General features: G+C 39.3%; 1 protein-coding gene across 5 annotated transcripts in view; it reads left to right on the forward strand.

Moving 5' to 3' along the window:
* The window catches only part of PEAK1 (pseudopodium enriched atypical kinase 1), a 335,997-nt gene that overhangs the window by 66,275 nt on the left and 256,080 nt on the right, over positions 1 to 13,642 (forward strand). The window contains exon 1 of one of the 5 annotated variants that reach the window (XM_088024906.1): positions 4,570 to 4,652. The exons of the other annotated variants lie outside the window; for them this stretch is intronic. The gene's annotated coding sequence lies outside the window, so the exon portion shown is untranslated. Of the gene's footprint in view, positions 1 to 4,569; positions 4,653 to 13,642 lie in introns of those variants that run through there. 5 annotated transcript variants of the gene reach the window in all.

Below are 13,642 nucleotides of genomic sequence, written 5' to 3' on the forward strand. Positions count from 1 at the left end.
TATTTGAGGCGGGGAGAGAGTGAGCACGCGTGAGTGAGCAGGGGGAGGGGCAGAGGGAAGAGGAAGAGAGAGAATCTTAAGCAAACTCCCTGCTGAGCATGGGGCTGAATCTCCAGACCCTGAGATCATGAAACCCGAGCCACAATCAAGGGGCAGATGCTCAGCCAACTGAGCCAACCAGGCATCCCTGTATATTGTAATAAGTAGAATACTTTAAGTGTGAATTGCTCTAAATAGAATATGTTTATAGTAAGCTCTTGCATGTCCAAGGCAAGTGAGGAATGAAGTATTCCAATAGTTGATTATGCTATGTAATAGCCAACTATAAATTATCTTTAGATAATTTTAATACAAAAATAATGGGTTATACAGAATTTATCTGTCTTTATTATAAGGTGCTTCAGCTTGATCATTCTGAATTGTATGGCTCTTTTAAAGCTGTGGCTGAGGAAACTAAGAAATCGAATATGGTGCTTTGTCACAAGCTGGGTTTTTTTTCCAGTTGAGTTTCTGACACACTCATTCACTTATTATTTTGCTTACCTAAAGAGTTCACCATTACATTATTATCAAACGCAGTTTTAAAAATGCTCAGAAAACAGACAAGCAGTGTACTTTATGGTGTATGCACTGTCTCAGTTCACCAGACAACTTGCTACCTTTAGGCTGTGCCCTCTCCTCTATTCAGTGACAGTCCTTGCTGAGCCCAAGTGCAGTCTTATAGCTGAGCTAAGCAGTTAATTAGGTGGTGTTCTCTGGCCATGACTGTTTCAAGAGTGCTTGATCTCCACCCGAATTATATATTTATTCTCTCATTCATGTGCAAGTAATGTGAGTGGCTGCAGCTCATTTGTGTATTAATGTAATGGTTCTCTTCTGCTCTCACCTGCTCAACAACAGTATTACCAATTATTATTTGCGAGACTCAGAAATTACTTTAATGCATGTGGCCCTGCATTTCAAAGCATTTCATATCTTTGAAAGTGACTTTTGACAGAGGCCTCTTTGGAATAGAGAAAATGCTCTCAATGTATTTGCACAAATGATCTGAAAACCATCATGATGGCTGAGCTCTGACTTCCCACATTGCTGTGTTATGTCCTCTTGTTAAACCTAGAAATCTTGCTGCAAAGCTTGATCCTTTTCAAAGCAGATGTGTATTTTCTCAGTAATATCCAGAAACATATAAATATGACTCTTACTTAGTTACTGTATTGTTCAGTTGGCTCATCTCCATATGAGTCCTTTTCTTTTAATCAGTTTCCCAGTCGGTCTCTCCCTTTAGCTGCATAATCAGTATTTGTAACATAATTATTTATGAAAATAAATCATCTTGACTTAAGTACAAGAACTGATTGACCTAAGGGTTAACTTGAAAATCCTACATGAAAGAAAGTAAAGGATTGATGAAGTAATTTTTTAGGATGTGTTTATTAGAGTCATTAATTATAGAAACAATAGACTTCTTAATTGAGTATGATAAAATATTCAGCAACTCACTAACCCAGCTGTTCTGTTTAAATAATCTGTGAATAAACAATAAAAATAATCCTTGCTACCTTATATTAAGCCAGTATCAGTAGAGGTTTTTTTTATCAGTAGAGTTTTTAATTTGGGAATATATCAAAAGACTTGTCTTTGATGTGAGAATTTTAATGTTAAGAAGCTGACTGGTTCTATTAAATACAGAATGCAAACATTTATGTCTTTATGGTATGACTTTAAAAATAATTATTACCTGAATTGGGGCACCTGGGTGGCTCAGTCATTAAGCGTCTGCCTTTGGCTCAGGTCATGATCCCAGGGTTCTGGGATTGAGCCCCACCTTGGGCTCCCTGCTCGGTGGGGAGCCTGCTTCTCGCTCTCCCTCTGCCACTTTCCCTGCTTGTGCTTGCTATCTCTCTCCCTCTCTCTCTGTCAAATAAATAAATAAAACCTTAAAAAAAATTATTATTACCTGAAGTAAAAAATGTGATTGCTTGCTAAGGCATACTTTTTTTTTTGTATAAGTCATGAGTGAGAAAGATTTTTTTTTAAGATTTTATTTATTTATTTGACAGAGAGAGACACAATGAGAGAGGGAACACAAGCAGGGGGAGTGGGAGAGGGAGAAGCAGGCTTCCCGCGGAGCCAGGAGCCCGATGCGGGACTCGATCCCAGCACACTGGGATCATGACCCGAGCCGAAGGCAGACGCTCAACGACTGAGCCACCCAGGTGTCCCGTGAGAAAGATTTTCAATCTCTATTTTAAGAGAAGCAGTATTCAGGGGCACCTGGGTGGCTCAGCCAGTTAAGTGTCTGCCTTAGCTCAGGTCATGATCCCAGGGTTCTGGGATCAAGCCCCACATCGGGCTCTTTGCTCCTCGTGGAGCCTGCTTCTCCCTCTCCTGCTCCCTCTGTGCTCTCCCTCCCTCCCTTTCTCTCTCTCTCTCTCTCAAATAAATAAATAAAATCTTAAAAAAAGAGAAGCAGTATTCAGTGTCCTAGGTTTTACTTGTGGTTCCATCATGAGCTACTAGCTGGCTATCTTTGGTAAGCCTTGGGCTTTTTCAGCAGTCAAATTAGTCAAAATAGTGAAGATCACTTGGGTCTTCAGTATGTGAAAGTGCTCTGTAAATGTATACCCTGTTTAGGAGTTTAAACAAGATTTTAGCCCCTTTTCTGCCTGCTTTTTGACTTGGGGCTTGTCACTTAAATTCTGAGTTTTTGCTTATAAGTAAAGCAGGAATTTGGCCTGTATATTCAACTCCAGGAGTATTATTTACATTGTGGGTAGCTCTTATTACGTGTAGTTTATGATTATTTGTCTTTTTTTAAAACATATATTTGCTTCTATTCCCCCTACTGATATGATGATTACTAATAATAAGACTGGAATGCATTAATCTTCACCTATTACATTTTATTTAATCTTTCGATTGTGAGAGTAGATGGTAGTCGCCTCATTTTACTGATGAGGAAGACTGAGGTTCAGGAAGTGATACAAGTAGGATTGTAGTCTCTGATGCCGCTGTTCTTTTTTATTAAAAATTAAGCATGCAGCTTATGTGAGGGCACATTGCCACATACTTCACCTAAAGCAAGCTTTTGATTTCCATTGTTTTCCTGTTTTTCTTTTTTTAGGTGAATAGTTAGAACCCTACCAAAATGCTTTTGTGGAAAAAAATGCATCTATTCAATAGCAGTAAGAATAGTTTGGGAATTTTAACATTATAGTACCATTACAAAAAATCTGGTTAGCATTATATAACGTGTACAGTATATCTGAGATTCTTTCAGTGCTAGAAAATAGTTTGTCCTTCAAATAGATGAGTTAGTTCTGTTTTAATAGGTATATTTTATTTTTAAAATATAGCATCATTTACTGTTACACTTTTAAACCTAAAGGCTTGTTTTGTGCTTGCTAGAGAAAGAAAACAGGTGATCTAAGTACTTACTGAATTTTTTTCTCTTTTTTAAAAATCCTAATTTATTTTGTGATTCCAGGAATATGGTTACATGTGGCAAAATTTTCTAAAATTGCTAAAAATTTCTATTCTAGGAGGGTGTTGTTTTATTGTGTCTGTTTTTACATTTAAATTTTAAAAAGAAATCCTTGGACTCTCTGAAATGAGTAGGTCAGGCAGGGATTAGGACAAGCACATTCAGAAATACTCATTTCTCTCTAGAGTTCATTTATGAGTTCGGCATTTTAATACTTCCTTTATGAGGCTCAGATATCCCCTTGTCCAGGTATGCCAGTCCTGGACATTGATCTTATTTACAACGCTGTTGATTTGGGGGGTGATTGACAGCACTGTTTCAGCCAGGACTCTAGTGCTGGTCCTTCCTGATTCAGAAACCTCTGCTCTTGTGACATTTGTTTGATTCATGTTTCTCTTTTTTCTGTTGAAAGTTTCCTGGTGGTCATTACTAGTCCAAAAGTGAGTTCCCATGAGTAGCTCATTGGTCACAGTTTTTATTTTTATCTTTCCGACTGATGACTTTGAAATGGCTGTGGCACTTTGGGGGAACCTGTCTGCTGCCATTCTTAACCCTGTTCACAAAACATGAGCCACCTCGGCCTCTTTTCTGTTCTGTGAATATACCAAGTTCATTCCAGCTTCAGGGTCTTCTACTACTTGTCCCTCTGTGGTGAATGGGCTTCCCTCAGACTGTTGCTTGGCTGTATCCTCCTTGACATTTAAGTCTCAGCACAGATGTCCCTTCTTCAAAGAGGATTTCCCTTGACAACTCACTATAAATAAGCACTCCTCCATCAGTCTTTATTTCATGGCCGTGTTTTATTTTCTTCTTCACACCTAATGATTGATTGAGAGTTATTTCTCTTTTATCTTCTCTGATGGGGACAGGGACATTATTCACTCCTATATTGCTAGCACCTAAGAACAGTGTCTGCCATAGTAGGAATTCCAGTAAATACTTGTTGAATGACCAAATGAATGCATACTTTTTCTCTTACCTATTTTATAAAATTCTTTTTTTTTTTTGGTAGTCAGGAAGGTCCAATTAATGTTTATGTACTTTTGACATTTTTGTCTTCCTTCACTGTTTTGTTTCCTAGTTGAATTCTTCATAGGAAGGGGGAAAGAGCCTTCTAGTTTTCAAACTCTTGAGATGTGACTGTTTCAGTTTATCTACTGCTTGCCAGGTGGGTGTGTGAGCTGGTGCAACCTAGTCACAACTGCAATTAACAGGTAGGAAAATTGGCTCCTAACAGCTGCTTCAGTCCTGCTTGAGTTGCCTCCTTCCCCAAGGGACTGTCTCTGTCAGCCTAGCAAAATGAAATTGCCTTCCCATAAATATTTTTTTCGAGGATTATAGAAGAGAAACAAATCTAGGTTTATAAAATGAGTTAAGTGTGTCCACACAATAGAACAGACTACTGACCTGCTGCAGCAATTTGAATTCTGAGGCACAGCAGCAGCGTTTATCTTTAGAAGAGTTGACATTGAAACTGTAGCACTTTTAGTTCTATCGAAATGACTTTATTATGCCAAAACGGTAGAATTTATTTATTGGTGTTGGTGAGGAAAGTGACAATTCTATAAAATACAATTTTTGACCCTCAGAGCTTTGGTTGGTAGCATAGATTTTGAGTCCTTGCTCCTTCATTTAACTCTATGTAAAGGGGCAGGTTTTGGAAAGAATGCAACTTGATCTCCTTTCCATTTCATTCGCCAGCTGTCTAATTCATTCAGTATGCATTGTATTTGACAGTGATAGAAGATGTTAACCATTGCTATGTGACCTAACCAGTATATCCATTTTAAAAGTGGATGTAAGTGGGTTTTATATGAATAGTATGCCAGTTCTGGGTTTTATATTGACATATGCCTCAATGTTAGCAAACATTACATTGGTCTGCATTGTTCCTTTTTGATAAAGTTTATTTTCATAATCTGAGCTAGTTGTGAAATGTGTTCCCCTTAAAAGTCACCTTCTGATCAATACTCCCTTCCTTTCATCCCTTTGTAATTTCTGGCTTTTCATGAAACTAAAAGAGTTTGTGTCATTAAATTCTGCTTTAATATTTGTTATAAAATAAAAGTTTCTTCTGTGAGGGTATTAACTTAGGTTTTGGATGAATGAGTGCCTTTGTTATGGTGATGTGGTGACTTATGGTGGTTCCCTAGACAGCTACAGGATGGGGTCTGGTCACGAGAAACAGCAACCACATGATTAGAGGGTTAGGACTTCAGGCCAGTCTGACCTCACAGGAGGTGGATAAGGTTTGGAGATGGAGTTCAGTCATGTGATCAGCCAGTGATTTAATCATTCATGTTTATTTAATGAAATCCCAATAAGAACTCTGGACACCAAAGGGGACCTTCTTGATTGGTGAATATATTGATATACTGGGAGGATGACACACACTGACTCATGGGGAGAGGGCATGGAAATTCTTCATTTGGGGATCTCCCCCCTCTACTCCAGACTCTGCCCTGTGTGTTTCCTCTGTAATAAAACTGTAATTATATGTATAATGCTTTCCTGAGTTCTGTGAGTTGTCCTAGCAGATTATTAAACTCAGGATCATGGGAATCCCTGAATTTATGGTTGAAATGAAATGATGATTAGATGATTAGAAATGCTGGTGGCCTGGGGACCCCTGAAGTACACTTATTTCAGATGAAATAAGTGCAGTCTTGTTTGGAGTAAAGCCCTTTGTACTGGAGGATGCTATAATAACTCTGGGTGGTTAGTTCCAGAATTGAACAGTGTAGTACACTCATTTAGGGTTGAAACAGAAGAGTGATATATATTTGTTATAGTTAATGAACCAATATTGATACATTATTTTAAAGTTCATAGTTTACATTAGGTTCATTCTTTATGTTGTACAGTTTCATGGATTTTGACAAATTCATAATCTCATGGATCTATCATTACAGTTTCATACAGAATAGTTTCACTGCTCAGTAAATCCCGTGTTCCACTTATTCATCCCTCCTCCTCTTGCTCCCACACTCCTGACACCACCACTCAGCTTTTTACCATCTCTATGGTTTTGTCTTTTTCAGACTGCCATATAGTTGGAGTTGAATATGATGTTGCCTTTTCAGACTGACTGCTTTCACTTAGCAATGTGCTTTTAGGTTTCCGTCATGTCTTTTTGTAGCTTGATAGTTCATTTATTTTTATTGCTGAATAATACTCCATTGTGTGCATTTATCACAATTTATGCATTCAGCAGTTGAAGGATATCTTGATTGCTTCTAAGTTTTGGCAAGTATGAATAAACATTTGTGTGCCGATTTTTGTATGGACATTTGTTCTCAAATCACAGCACAATTTTTGGATCATATAGTAAGACTAAATTTAGCTTTGTAAGAAACTGCCAAACTGTTTTTGCAAAATAGCTTACCATTTTGCATTCCTACTGATAATGAATGAGAGTTCCTGTTGCCCCACATCCTTGTCAGCATTTGGGGTTGTCAATGTTTTGAATTTTAGCCATTCTAAAAGGTGTATAGTGTGGTGTCTTGTTCCAATTTTTTTTTTTTTTTTTTTTAGGAGAGAGAGTGTGCATGTGAGCGGGGGATAGAGGGGCAGAGGAAAAGGGAGAGAGAGAATCGCAAGCAGGCTCTATGCTTAGTGCGGAGCTGAATGCAGGGCTTGATGTCATGACCCTGAGACCATGACCTGATCTAAAACCAAGAGTCGATGGGGCGCCTGGGTGGCTCAGTTGTTAAGTGTCTGCCTTTGGCTCAGGTCATGATCCCAGGGTCCTGGGATCAAGCCCTGCATCGGGCTCCCTGCTCAGCTGGAAGCCTGCTTCTCATTCTCCCACTCCCCCTGCTTGTGTTCCTGCTCTCCCTCTCTCTCTCTCTCTCTCTCTGTCAAATAAATAAATAAAATCTTTAAAAAAAAGAAAAAAATAAAACCAGGAGTCAGACTCTTAACCCACTGAGCCACCCAGGCACCCTCTTGTTCTAATTTGCAATTCCCTAATGGCATTTTATGTTGAGCATCTTTTCATATGTTTATTTTCTGTCTTTAAATCTTCTTTGGTTAGGTGTTTGTTCAGATCTATTGTCCACTTCTTTTAAAATATTTTTTGAAAAGATTTATTTATTTGAGAGCGAGCGCACTTGCCCGCACAGGGGGAGGGGCAGAAAGAGAGGAAGAGGGCGCCTGGGTGGCTCAGTTGGTTAAGCGACTGCCTTCGGCTCAGGTCATGATCCTGGAGTCCCAGGATCGAGTCCCACATCGGGCTCCCTGCTTGGCAGGGAGTCTGCTTCTCCCTCTGACTCTCTGACCTTCTTCCCTCTCGTGCTCTCTATCTCTCATTCTCTCTCTGTCAAATAAATAAACAAAATCTTAAAAAAAAAAAAAAAGAGAGGAAGAGAGAAGCTCAAGCAGATTCTGCATAGAGTGTAGAGCGCCATGCCTGGCTCTATCTCACGACCCTCTCATGACCCTGAGCTCATGACCTGAGCCAAAACTAAGAATTGGTTCTTAACCGACTGTTCCACCCAGGTATCCCAGTCCACTTTGGGTTTTTTTTTTTTTTTTTTTTTAAGTAATCTCTACGTCCAACATGGAACCTGAACTCAAGACTCTGAGATCAAGAGTAGCGTGCTCCACCAGCTGAGCCAGACAGGTGCCCTTTTTGTCCACTTTTTAATCCTATTTTTCGTTATTGTTGAGTGTAAGAGTTCTTTGTATATTTTGGATAACAGTGTTTTTGTTTTTTTATTTCGAGAAAGAGGCAGGGGGAGGGGCAGAGGGAGAGGGACAGACAGAATCTTAAGCAGGCTTCATGCCCAGTGTGGATCCTGACTCAGCGCTCAGTCTCACAACCCTGAGACCATCCATGACCTGAGTGGAAACCAAGAATCGGTCACTTAACTGACTGAGCCACCGAGGTGTCCCAACAGTTCTTTATCAGATATGTCTGTTGCAAGTATTTTTTCCCAGTGTGTGGCTTGTCTTTCCATTAACCATGTCTTTTGTAGAGCAGAAGTTTTTAATTTTAATGAAGTCTCACTTATCAGTGATTCCTTTATTTCATGGGTCACGCTTTTGGTGTTTATCTAAAAACTCATCACCAAACCCAAGGTCACCTAGTTTTGTTTTGTTTTAGTGTCATCTGCTATAAGTTTGTAGTTTTGCATTTTGCATTTAAGTTTTTGATCCATTCTGAGTTAATTTTGTGTAAATACTGTTTTAACTTTTCAAAAAATTAGAAAATGTTTCACATATACACACAGATATGAAAACTAGGTATAATGAACCATATATAAAGTACCTAGCAAATGGCTATATAAAACATTTAACACCTTACCTTATAAATCTACATTAAATCTTTTTTAAAAATTTTTTATTGTTATGTTAATCACCGTACATTACATCATTAGTTCTTGATGTAGTGTTCCATGATTGATTGTTTATGCATAATACCCAGTGCTCCATGCGGACTGTACCCTCCTTAATACCCATCACCAGGCTAAACCATCCCCCCACCCTCCTCCCCTCTAGAACTCTCAGCTTGTTTTTCAGAGTCCATCGTCTCTCATGGTTGGTCTCCCCCTCTGACTTACTCCCCTTCATTCTTCCCCTCCTGCTATCTTCTTTTTCTTTTTTCTTAACATATGTTGCATTATTTCTTTCAGAAGTACAGATCTGTGATTCAACAGTCTTGCACAATTCATAGCGCTCACCATAGCACATACCCTACCCAATGTCTATCACCCAGCCACCCCATCCCTCCCACCCCCCACCACTCCAACAACCCTCAGTTTGTATCCTGAGATTAAGAATTCCTCATATCAGTGAGGTCATATGACACATGTCTTTCTCTGATTGACTTATTTCACTCAGCATAACACCCTCCAGTTCCATCCACGTCATTGCAAATGGCAAGATCTCATTCCTTTTGATGGCTGCATAATATTCCATTGTGTATATATACCACATCTTCTTTATCCATTCATCTGTCGATGGACATCTTGGCTCTTTCCACAGTTTGGCTATTGTGGACATTGCTGCTATAAACATCGGGGTGCACGTACCCCTTCGGATCCCTACATTTGTATCTTTGCGATAAATACCCAATAGTGCAATTGCTGGATCCTTTGGTAGCTCTATTTTCAACTGTTTGAGGAACCTCCATACTGTTTTCCAGAGTAGTTGCACCAGCTTGCATTCCCACCAACAGTGTAGGAGGGTTCCCCTTTCTCCTCATCCCCGCCAACATCTGTCGTTTCCTGACGTGTTAATTTTAGCCATTCTGACGGGTGTGAGGTGGTATCTCATTGAGGTTTTGATTTGGATTTCCCTGATGCCGAGCGATGTTGAGCACTTTTTCATGTGTCTGTTGGCCATTTGGATGTCTTCTTTGGAGAAATGTCTGTTCATGTCTTCTGCCTATTTCTTGATTGGATTATTTGTTCTTTGGGTGTTGAGTTTGGTAAGTTCTTTATAGATTTTGGATACTAGCTCTTTATCTGATCTGTCATTTGCAAATATTTTCTCCCATTCTGTTGGTTGTCTTTTGGTTTTGTGGACTGTTTCTTTTGCTGTGCAAAAGCTTTTTATCATGATGACATCCCAATAGTTCATTTTTGCCCTGGCTTCCTGTGCCTTTGGTGATGTTTCTAGGAAGAAGTTGCTGCGGCTGAGGTTGAAGAGGTTGCTGCCTGTGTTCTCCTTTAGGATTTGGATGGACTCCTGTCTCATGTTTAGGTCTTTCAACCATTTGGAGTCTATTTTTGTGCGTGGTGTAAGGAAATGGTCCAGTTTCATTCTTCTGCATGTGGCTGTCCAATTTTCCCAACACCATTTGTTGAAGAGACTGTCTTTTTTCCATTGGACATTCTTTCCTGCTTTCTCAAAGATGAGTTGACCATAGAGTTGAGGGTCCATTTCTGGGCTCTCGATTCTGTTCCATTGCTCTATGTGTCTGTTTTTGTGCCAGTACCAAACTGTCTTGATGATGACAGCTTTGTAATAGAGCTGGACGTCCGGAATTGTGATGCCACCAGCTTTGCTTTTCTTTTTGAACATTCGTCTAACTCTTTGGGGTCTCTTCTGGTTCCATACAAATTTTAGGATTGTGTGTTCCATTTCTTTGAAAAAAGTGGATGGTATTTTGATGGGGATTGCAGTGAATGTGTAGATTGCTCTAGGTAGCATTGACATCTTCACAATGTTTGTTCTTCCAATCCATGAGCATGGAACGTTTTTCCATTTCTTTGTGTCTTCTTCAATTTCTTTCCTGAGTATTTTATAGTTTTCTGAGTACAGATCCTTTGCCTCTTTGGTTAAATTTATTCCTAGGTATCTATGGTTTTGGTTGCAGTTGTAAATGGGATCGACTCCTTGATTTGTCTCTCTTCTGTCCTGTTGTTGGTGTATAGGAATGCCACTGATTTCTGTGCATTGATATTATTTCCTGCTACTTGACTAATTCCTGTATGAGTTCAGGCAGTTTTGGGGTGGAATCTTTTGTGTTTTCCACATACAGTATCATATCATCTGCAAAGAGTGAGAGTTTGACTTCCTCTTTGCCAATTTGGATGCCTTTGATTTCTTTTTGTTGTATGATTGCTGTCGCTAGGACTTCTAATACTATGTTGAATAGCAGTGGTGAGAGTGGACATCCCTGCCGCGTTCCTGACCTTAGGGGAAAAGCTCTCAGCTTTTCCCCATTGAGAATGATATTCGCTGTAGGTTTTTCATAGGTGGCTTTTATGATATTGAGGTATGTACCCTCTATCCATATACTCTGAAGAATTTTGATCAAGAAAGGATGCTGTACTTTGTCATATGCTTTTTCTGCATGTTTTGAGAGGATCATATGATTCTTGTTCTTTCTTTTGTTAATGTATTGTATCACGTTGATTGATTTGCGGATGTTGAACCAGGCTTGCAGCCCAGGGATAAATCCCACTTGGTCGTGGTGAATAATCCTTTTAATGTACTGTTGGATCCTATTGGCTAGTATTTTGGTGAGAATTTTTGCATCCATGTTCATCAAGGATATTGGTCTGTAATTCTTCTTTTTGATGGGGTCTTTGTCTGGTTTTGGGATCAAGGTAATGGTGGCCTCATAAAATGAGTTTGGACGTTTTCCTTCCATTTCTATTTTTTGGAACAGTTTCAGGAGAATAGGTATTAATTCTTCTTTAAATGTCTGATAGAATTCCCCTGGGAAGCCATCTGGCCCCAGGCTTTTGTTTGTTGGGAGATTTTTGATGACTGCTTCAATTTCCTTAGTGGTTATAGGTCTGTTCCGGTTTTCTATTTCTTCCTGGTTCAATTTTGGTAGTTGATACATCTCTAGGAATGCACCCATTTCTTCCAGGTTATCTAATTTGCTGGCATAGAGTTGCTCACAATATATTCTTATAATTGTTTGTATTTCTTTGGTGTTGGTTGTGATCTCTCCTCTTTCATTCATGATTTTGTTGATTTGGGTCATTTCTCTTTTCTTTTTGATCAGTCTGGCCAGAGGTTTATCAATCTTGTTAATTCTTTCAAAGAACCACCTCCTCGTTTCGTTGATTTGTTCTGCTGTTCTTTTGGTTTCTATTTCATTGATTTCTTCCCTGATCTTTATTATTTCTCTTCTCCTGCTGGGTTTAGGCTCTATTTGCTGTTCTTTCTCCAGCTCCTTTAGGTGTAGGGTTAGGTTGTGTATTTGAGACCTTTCTTGTTTCTTGAGAAAGACTTGTATTGCTATATACTTTCCTCTCAGGACTGCCTTTGCTGTATCCCAAAGATTTTGAACAGTTGTGTTTTCATTTTCATTGGTTTCCATGAATTTTTTAAATTCTTCTTTAAATTTCCTGGTTGACCCATTCATTCCTTAGTAGGATGCTCTTTAGCCTCCCTGTATTTGAGCTCTTTCTGACTTTCCTCTTGTGAATGAGTTCTAGTTTCAACGCATTGTGGTCTGAAAACATGCAGGGAATAATCCCAATCTTTTGGTACTGGTTGAGGCCTGATTTGTGACCTAGGATGTGATCAATTCTGGAGAATGTTCCATGGGCACTAGAGAAGAATGTGTATTCTGTTGCTTTGGGATGGAATGTTCTGAATATGTCTGTGAAGTCCATTTGGTCCAGCGTGTCATTTAAAGTCTTTATTTCCTTGTTGATCTTTTGCTTAGATGATCTGTCCATTCAGTTAGGGGGGTGTTAAAGTCCCCCACTATTATTGTATTGTTGTCAATGTGTTTCTTCGCTTTTGTTATTAATTGCCTTATATAATTGGCTGCTCCCATGTTCGGGGCATAGATATTTACAATTGTTAGATCTTCTTGTCGGATAGACCCTTTAAGTAGGATATAGTGTCCTTCCTCATCTCTTATTACAGTCTTTGTTTTAAAATCTAGTTTGTCTGATATAAGGATTGCCACCCCAGCTTTCTTTTGGTGTCCATTAGCATGGTAAATGGTTTTCCACCCCCTCACTTTCAATCTGGGGGTGTCTTTGGGTCTAAAATGAGTCTCTTGCAGACAGCATATGGATGGGTCTTGTTTTTTTAATCCAGTCTGATAGCCTGTGTCTTTTGATTGGGGCATTTAGCCCATTTACATTCAGGGTAACTATTGAAAGGTACGAATTTAGTGCCATTGTATTGCCTGTAAGGTGACTGTTAACTGTATATTGTCTGTATTCCTTTCTTATCTTTGCTGCTTTTAGGCTCTCTCTTTGCTTAGAGGACCCCTTTCAATATTTCTTGTAGGGCTGGTTTTGTGTTTGCAAATTCCTTTAGTTTTTGTTTGTTCTGGAAGCTTTTTATCTCTCCTTCTATTTTCAGTGACAGCCTGGCTGGATATAGTATTCTTGGCTGCATATTTTTCTCGTTTAGTGCTCTGAAGATATCATGCCAGTCCTTTCTGGCCTGCCAGGTCTCTGTGGATAGGTCTGTTGCCAATCTAATGTTTCTACCATTGTAGGTTACATATCTCTTCTCCCGAGCTGCTTTCAGGATTTTCTCTTTGTCTCTGAGACTCGTAAGTTTTACTATTAGATGTCGGGGTGTTGACCTATTATTATTGATTTTGAGAGGGGTTCTCTGTGCCTCCTGGATTTTGATGCCTGTTTCCTTCCTCACATTAGGGAACTTCTCTGCTATTATTTGCTCCAATATACTTTCTGCCCCTCTCTCTCTCTCTTCTTCTGGGAT

The sequence above is a fragment of the Eumetopias jubatus genome, unplaced genomic scaffold (assembly GCF_037043125.1).
Source record: "Eumetopias jubatus isolate StellerSeaLion01/CBP00866 unplaced genomic scaffold, mEumJub1_p1.0 scaffold_7, whole genome shotgun sequence".
Lineage (NCBI taxonomy): Eukaryota > Metazoa > Chordata > Mammalia > Carnivora > Otariidae > Eumetopias > Eumetopias jubatus.